We start from the raw sequence: 9,134 nt of genomic DNA on the forward strand, positions 1-9,134 counted from the left end.
TGGGCTAACAGGGAGGCAGGCAGGACAGGGTCCTCACAAACAGCAGTGCAGACCCACCATACCTGGTAAAGACTATTGGAGCAGATCCAGTGATGGAGGCCTGGTTCAGACTCCAGGATATGAAGAAGGTCCAAGGTCAAGCCAAGAAGCTGAACCAGCACGTAAGGGTCAGGATCAGATATGCAGACAGTAACCAGGGTCAGGCTCAAGTAGTGACCACCAAGGAAGTCTAGAGCAACGAGACAGGTCTGAAGTCAAGCCAGAAAGTCAAGTCTGTGGGTCAGAGCTAGGGTACACAGCCAGGCATGAGAATGGCTGCAATACAGGGACCTTAAGTGTAGCAACAGAAGAGGGGAGGAAGCAGGAGGATGCAGCGGGAGGTCTGGCAGGGTAGGGCTTTTGAGCCCAAATTGCCAGAGGCTTTATTCTGGATCCTGCATGAAGTGCAAGAGGTTCAGTAATCTTCACAACTTCAAGCCTACCATTAAAACAGAAACATGGAGGCAGGGTGGGATGAAGGGGGAATGTTGCCTCTAGGCATCGAACACAGACACAGTATTTTCCCCTCTTCATTTGTCATGTTATTTTCCACGTTTGTCGTGCAACACCAGCAAGTCAAATGTAGTAATTTTAATGTATATAGTGAAATGATCCAAAAGTGAAAATACATCCTTTTTAAAGCATAAAGCAATGACTAAAACTCTACATTCAAACTTTATTCCTTAGATTTTTTTTCTCTTCCATTGTAAGATTCAATTTTCAACTAACTTCGGTTATAGAGTTTGCATAACACATTTCTCATCCAGAATGCTTCCTATAATCAAAAATTTTGAGGGGAAAAAAGGATTTGTCATGCTATAACTAAATTGAAACTCAGAAATGTTTCTTTTAAACTGCTCTCAATTACTTGCTTCAGTACTTTGTCTTGCTTTAATTGATCAAGCTTGTGGATAACATTTCTGGTATCCGAAGTACTAAACATTCATTCTGACCAGGAATTTATAACTAAATTCTTATGGGAACTTTCATGAACAACTGGAATACCTTCAGTTAAGCAACTACTGAACAGGCTCCCCAGGCAGAACCAAATCTCCTGGCTATTTTTACTGGACATTTCCATGCATTTTACAATCTGAGGAAGATCATTTTATGTTTAATCAATGATTTATTCTGAGTCACAAGAAGTGAATCAAGTTTAGAGGAACATGAATCACATACCACAGCATTACCTATTGCTACTTCCTCAGGCTAAAATTCTTGCTGCTTATGGAATTCACTGATGTTTTTATTGTCGTGTCTGACACTTACATATTTCAAACACACTAAGATATTTAGATTCTTCATTACCTAATATCACGAAATTCACAGAAACAGTAGCAGCAAATTCCAACAGAATTAACTTCCTTAAACAAACAAAGTCATTCACGTAACAGCATACTTCAGATAGGGAGTATCTGACGTCTGACGTAAACTGAAGAACGGATTTTGAAGAGTCAAAGCTAAAGGCCAGGTTCAACATTCCCTAGACTTGAACTTATGTTATATGATGCTCAACATGGTAAAAAAATGCAAAATAATGTACCAAGAAGAGGCTGTATACATTGAAAAGCTACTCAAAGAAACAGCACAGCAGAACACGAATACGTCTAACTACATCTGAAAGGGATTGCTGTACTCTGTAAGAAAAATAACTATTGCGGGGATTAGCATTGGTAAATATTGTCACAAATCAGTCAAATTTACTTTGAAGAAACAGATCTTCTGTTTACTACGAACAAAAAGATTGTCTTGAGCAAAATATTTGGCTCCAAAATATTTCAGGAAATTCAAACTCAAGATTTCATATAAACACATGCACACATGTGAAAAGCCCACATAGTTATTTCAACATGCGATGTATTGAACTGAAGGGTCACCCTAGCAGCTCTAAAGAGCAGCAAACCTTTGCCCCAAAACATCCAACATCCAAAGATTTGCAACTTTACACTTAGATTGTCATGTAATTACTGATCATCTCCTGATCACCAAAAGAATTACCTTTAATCCAATTTTTTCCCCTCCTGGGGAAAGAAAAAAAAAATACCAAGAAGAAATTACTAATGATTTCTATATCTATTGTTTCTTAGGCTTTCCCATTATGGTTTTACTATAAGGTTTTTTTTTTCCCCATAAGGTTTTACCACCTTATTCCAAATTTCCCTCACTCTCCTTTGCCAGAGCAAATAAATACTGTGCAACCTTTTGATGTTCCTTTTTGTTTTTTCAAGACAAACACTGAGGCAGAGGGAGTGAGGGATATTTCTCAAGATTTTTTGGCCAAGATACCAAGTTATGAAGATGGAGATTATGAGATCCAGCAAGACCACTCCAGAGCCTCAGTACATGCTGGAAGTCTGCCGTACCGGCATCTGCTCTACCAGCTGTTTCCACAAAGGGAAAATGGTTTCAGTAAGAAAAATCTGACTTACCAGAAACAAGAATTTCTCTGTTTTCATATGAGGGCATCTAAGTTCCCATGCTCATCACTGTTTGCACGCATATGCTCATTTATTTTCTCTTAGAACTAATAAGCAACTTCATGCTTCAAAATATGATTGTTGAACTTTAAAAAGCCTTAATCACTGAACAGAACACACATTGTATTAAAGGGGACCAAAATCAGTCCTGTAGTTATTGTAAAATGAGTTCTTACAAAGTATGGATTATAAAAGCACAGACAGTTTCAAGATCTTAACAATAAATACTTGACCCTTCAAGGTGTGCAAGTAGTGGGAGAGATCTTTCCTTTAGAGTGCAGTGAAAATTTTCAAGCATCTCACAACATCCTTTGGTAACCACTACCTCTCATCTAAAGAACAGCATTACAGAGGACTAACCCCTCGCCAGCAAAGCCACATTGGCAAAACCTGTCTATCTTCTGACTTACAAATGCACGGAGAAGAATCTAGAGAAGTCAGTGCCTTCAGTTGTGAGGTCTGTTTGCTTTCACGGGCTTAGTAAACTGAATGACGCATGAGAGAAGCAGCTGCACAAACCTCCTTTTCCCCATGGCACAAGTAATACTGTACAAAGACATACAAACGAGTTCTGGATAATAAGTCTCAGGTATCTGGGACAGCATAATCCTACTATCCTTATCTCTCCATTTCTCAGCACAGTGTGAAAATTTCTCTTAGACAAGCTTGCTCTTTATCACCTGTCAGGCTGGCAAGGAGAAGTTTTCTCACTAATATGTAGACAAAGTAAGAGTTCTCCCAGTTCCTGTTGAGTGGGACAGTTACATCTGGCTCAATTCCATGCATCAACATTTAATTCTAATGACTTTTTTCAAGCAGGTGAGGCAGTGAGACAGATACAGAAAACTCAGTACATCCCTCACTCCCCTTTTACTTTTTACCAAAAAGTTGGACGTGAGTGGATGTTGGGGTCGGGGAGGAAATCAAAAGGGAAAACTGATACATCATCTTACGCTAGCAACTTTCAGCAGTATAAATATTCTCTGAACTGAGAAAACAATGGTTTGGAGGAAGACAGGAGTCACTGTAAAGACAGCACTTCTCCCCACACTGAAGCTTCAAGTTAAAAGTGCTTTTGTCATCCCCAAAGCTATTGTAACAACCTACATTTCTCTCTTCCCTCCATCACTAGAGCACTTACAGGATTAAAGTCACAGTCTCTTTGGTTAGTTATGCTTTCTGATAAAACAAATATCACTCCAAGACACACACAGTTCCTAAAAACACATATGTGATGATGCTTCATCACTTTAGACAGCAAATCCCTGCTTTCATTATGTGAAGTGGGGATATAGCGCTGGAGGTCAGGGTGACATTTGAAAATATGGAACAGGAAAAAAAAAATTAAATGCAAGAGACTAAAGAAGCCTCACTTGTGAATTTCTTCTTTTTCCTCTTAAAACCAAACCGCATTTTCAACAGTAATCTACGAATCTGTAGTCATGTTTAGATCACCTCTCAGTGCTACCACATTAAGACTTCAAAGTAAACATAGAGCAAAAAACTTCCTGAAATGCTTTGTACATTTCTAAGTGATTGAGAAATGACCAAAACATTACTGGAAAAATAAAAGATGGAATGAGAAAGATGTGGTACAAGCAAGCTCAGATTATTCTCTTCCACTCTTGGAGAACAATTTTTCTATTAAGAAACAAAATTCTTAAGCCAAAATTTGTAATTCTTTGAAGCACACAACACAGTAATTAACCATGATGAGTCAAGTCAAATGCATCTGGACTGTTCAAAAGGTTACTTTAAATACTATTATGCACATTTTTTATTTCCTCAAGACTTACTCTTTGCTTTTCCATCAACTGTAAAAGCACAGCTGCCTAATAATACCTTAATAGACTTCACAAGGCACACTGAACCACAAACTGTTTGGTCTTGCATAGTACGATATTGTCCGTTACCAACAAGGAAATCTGACTGGTTTCTATAAAACTCATTTTTCAGCATTTGCTGTGAAGAAATGGTAATTCATGTACACATTTCTGAGCACGCTTGCAGAAAGGGCTTCAAATATGAGGTGCTACTGGATATCCAAGTTGGATATCATTTTTATGAGAAGTATCTTACAGTTGTTTCACATTCTTTTTTTAATTGGGATACAGCAATTATCTTGGTGCCAGACGGCCATCAATAGCATTAGCAGAAATTAATAAAAATATTTGCATAAGGCACACTTTATTTTTCATTCGCTGAACTGTAAATATCAGACACTGATAAAGTTACAGATGATCACTTAGTTGTTGTTAGGGACATAATCCTAGCAATTAGCAATGTGTATAGTTTAAAAAAAAAAAAAAAAAAAAAAAAATTTAACAAAAATCTCAAAAATAATAATTCTTAAAAAAAAAAAAAAAAAAGACAAATATTAACATAATCTCCAGTTGATGTAACTAAAGCATAAACAAAGTGTACGAAATATGGAAAATACTTGCTTATCGTGGCAAAACATTTAACGAGACTTGCAAAGTGCCTTCAATATAACAAACTCTATTAGATTTTATTAACAGAGGCAAGTGAGGTTACCCAGCTCAGACAAAAGGGCTCCCTGGCTAAACAGGTTTTTTGCAACACTTGTGGCTATTACACGTAAGACTGAAACCTACCTCAATTTCACTTAACCTTGTAACTGTAACTCTGTGGGAACATCTCTGCATTACCACCACTTTCACTAAATAAGAGATTTCTTGAACACAAAAGATTGAGAATGCTAGCAGAACTTAGTATGAACTCTGTTGCTACTTCTCATCTTAATGGATAAAAATATATCATATGGAAAAACAAAAACAAAACAAAAAAAAAAACCAAAAAACCAAGCCAAAACCCAAACCAAAACAAAGAAAACCCACACCAAAAAAAACCAACAAAACCCAAAACAAAAACAGCCCATCACTACATACAGATGACTGCTTTAAATATCCCTGTCAGGATATTTCAAAAAAGAGAACAATAACATATAAACATAACTCTTTCTTCCATAGTTTTTGCCCTAAGGATGCATTTCTATTTACACTATATTTCATGAGAATGCTCAGGGACCTCAGAGAAAATCTGTATTTCATAATCCTGCATTGTTCCCATCTCAGAAATGCACAAACTTTTAGAGAAGGACATTTCACTAGCAAGGCACAGAGTGGTCAAGCCCATACATCCTTTACAATCTTATTTTAACTAACTTTTTTTTTTTCCTAACAAAGTTTGCTCCTTTTCTACAAAAACCAGTATCTGTAACATATTTTGACTATTAACAAAACATTTGTTGCTATTGTTATTCAAACTTTACTGAGTAGTCTGTAAAGATTTACATTGGATATAGCCTTTTAAGAGCAGCAAACCGTATTAAAACGCTTTTCTGAGAAATTCTTTCACAAAGGTATTTAGCAAACAAAGACTATAAACCTGACACTTCTTCACTCAACTTTCCCATTATGCTTCTGAGGTTGAAAACAAATAAAGATCAAGGTTCCAACAAGTATTCTTTCTTGGACATGTTTATTTTACTCTAGGAGTAACTGCACTGCCAGTTTGACACAGCTTAGCCTTTCTACACCCAAGAATTTTGAAGGGACTTACTCACACACAAGATTCAAAAAACGGTCTAATGGTATGTATTTCAGCATCAACTCTAATTCTTCCAGAGATCTCTTCGCCTTCAAGCTATCTGGGCTGATTAAGCAAGCACTTTTCATTGAGTAATGCAACAAAGAGTTTCAGCTTTCTCAAGACAAGACTGAAGAAGTACTTCCAACTCTGAAGACATCTAAAGCATTGTGTTTGATATTCAGCCAGAATGTTCCCTATACCTGCCTTACAAATCCAATAAGGTTGGATGCTACTACTGCCATACTAAAACATGCTTTAACTTACAAAGAGATTGATCAGCCACTTACCAACAGAAATATATACAACATGACTGAGCTTAACATGAAATATGAAAGGTTTAGTACCACACAAGGCTTTGGAAACACATAGAATGTAGAACTCCTTCCCTTCAAACCCAGTAGAAAGCCAGCTTTCAAGGAAGCTGCAGGATAATCAACTGAAAAGATTTCAGCCATCACAAGAGCGGTTTCAGAGATGTGTAAGAATTTTTGCATTTCTTGACATTCATCAAGTCTAATCACAGAAACCACATAAAAGTTAACATGAAACTCTGATGTTAGGATAAGGGACAATACTTCGCACATGTTGAAAGATCACACTTGAAGTCTGACAAACATGATATGCATACTAACAATCCCCATCTTTAATAGGTAAATATTGTTACTTATCACACTGGTAAGTCCTATGTTACTAGCTAAAAAGACAGGATTTTTGTTTTTTGGCAAGTGGGTATAACCTGAAGCAATAGGTCATTTGGTATTTTGAAGTTTTTGTGCTAACTCTGTTACTTGGTTATGGAACAAGAGAGAAATCTCAGAGTTCACAACCAGCACAGGCAGTCACCTAGCAATACAGGCCTGCAACTTTTGCTGGATGCACTACACAAACCATGGTAAATGCTCTTAAAGCACAGATTCAAAGTCTAACTATTATGAATAATGGGAACTAACAATTTTTCATGTACATTTTCCTTATCCTTAGAAACAAATGCAAGCTAACATATTTTTACAACTTTCATTAATAGTGACAAATGCAACTATGCTTAACAATTTCATTACCTGGCTGCAGGTTAAACACTGACTTGAATTTATCATCACATTGTCAGTTGTACTAAACTTTTTAAAGAAGATTTCAAACAGCTCCTTCACTTGCTGATAATCATCCATTTTACGTAGTGCTACAAGACTGCCAAATCCAATAGAAGGTATTAAAACACTTTTACAGATCTGAGGGACAAAAAACCCCTACTTATCTTAGCCCCATACAGCTGAAATACACAGACCACATACACACACACTACCTAGTCACTTTTCCTTAGTATTTTTCTACTTTAGTCTCCATTTATGTAGCTCTCATAACCTCACTGCCTAGAGGTCAGCCCTTGGAATATACACCACTATTGCAACTGAAATAAAGACTTATCCATTTCTTATTCACTCTTAAGTATATACTAATACTGCTGATTTAACTAAGTAAGTCACTAGGACCAAGTATCTTGCAAAAACAAGGACTTTTAGCACTCGGAAACTCAAGGACAAATCCATTCTTAACTTCAGCATTACCCTGCAAGGTAGTAAGGTAACACACATCCAAGGTTAAGTCATGGGAGGGGAAGAAGGACCACTTCCCTGCAGTTTTGAGGAAGCATAGAGAGGAGTTATGAATATTTATCTCAAAATATAGCTTAAAAAACATCTGCCAGTGAAACTGATTAATTTCAAATTTCATTAACCATTTGTTGGAATTTTCCAAGTTCAAGTCAATTTCAGAAAACACTCTGGGAAAGACATTCAAAAGGAGGAATTTGTACAAATAACTGAATACAATACATTTTCCATGTCCAAGTTATTTTTTTTTTTTTTACAGTTCCCTTGTATTTGCGTGTGTTGGGGGAATAAATAATTTTCCTCTATCTTTTCACAAGCAAATAAAAATTTCTCTATCTTAACAATTCACTTAAGTCATATTTCATTTTAATGTCTAAGAGAGGAAAGTCATTAAGCATTCATTTTCTGGAGTTACTCTGCTTTTATTGATCACGTTCAGATAAATTGTACAGAAGTACTCACAGAGTTCACATCCTCCATTTTCTACCTCTACAGCATTGTAAGAATAAATCTATTTGATCTGACATACAAGAAGTTGATATGCATATGTACAGATTTCATGCCCATTTTCCCTGCAATACTCATTTATTAAAAACGATGTCATGAACTTACAGAAAACCCAGATTTGCAGTACTGAAAGCCAGCAGAGGATTCTTTCTGTAAGAAGATTAGATGTTGCAATTCAAACGAAGAATAGGTCATTTCCATGTGCAGATATAAACAAGTAAAAACACCTATTATGAAGATACAGACCCACAGGTATTGTATATGCCTGACAATTTTTATTTTTCAAAATCTCCCTGTCTCCTTTTACAGAGCAAAAAGACTGTGGTGTCACCAGCACCACAGCCATCTAGATCCAGTCTTCCCTCTGAGACTTTGCTCTGCTCAGGGGTAACTGACACCTCTGCTATAAGATCATTCTGTCTGACTTTTCTGTGACAAAAATAAGTTTTGAGTAATTGGGGGGAAATAAATAAATAAATCTTTTATCTGAAGCAAACAATGAGTCCTGTGATATGTCTCACTTCTTTCTTCTCACCCTCTTTGCCAAAAACCAGACTACCACATTTTCACATCTTTGGGCAGCTATTCACTCATAAATCAAAACACTGCTGAACATACAAACTTGTATTTTAAATTTTTATCTGTATACCAAATTTGTATTTTAAAATAATTCATGTACATAATATAAAACGTTACCCTAAGAAGGAAGACACTGGGCTACAGCAGGGCTCTTAAATTTTAATGTACTATGTTAAGACTGGCAGCCAGAGAACAACACTGTGAGATCACACTGAAGTTTTACATTGGGATTTAACATTAATAAACTTTTAGCAATGAGACACACTGACCTCTTTTGGGCAACAGGAAACAGCAGCTGTACAGTAGAATTCTT

Source organism: Nestor notabilis, unplaced genomic scaffold (genome assembly GCF_000696875.1).
Source record: "Nestor notabilis isolate BGI_N333 unplaced genomic scaffold, ASM69687v1 scaffold6167, whole genome shotgun sequence".
NCBI lineage: Eukaryota > Metazoa > Chordata > Aves > Psittaciformes > Psittacidae > Nestor > Nestor notabilis.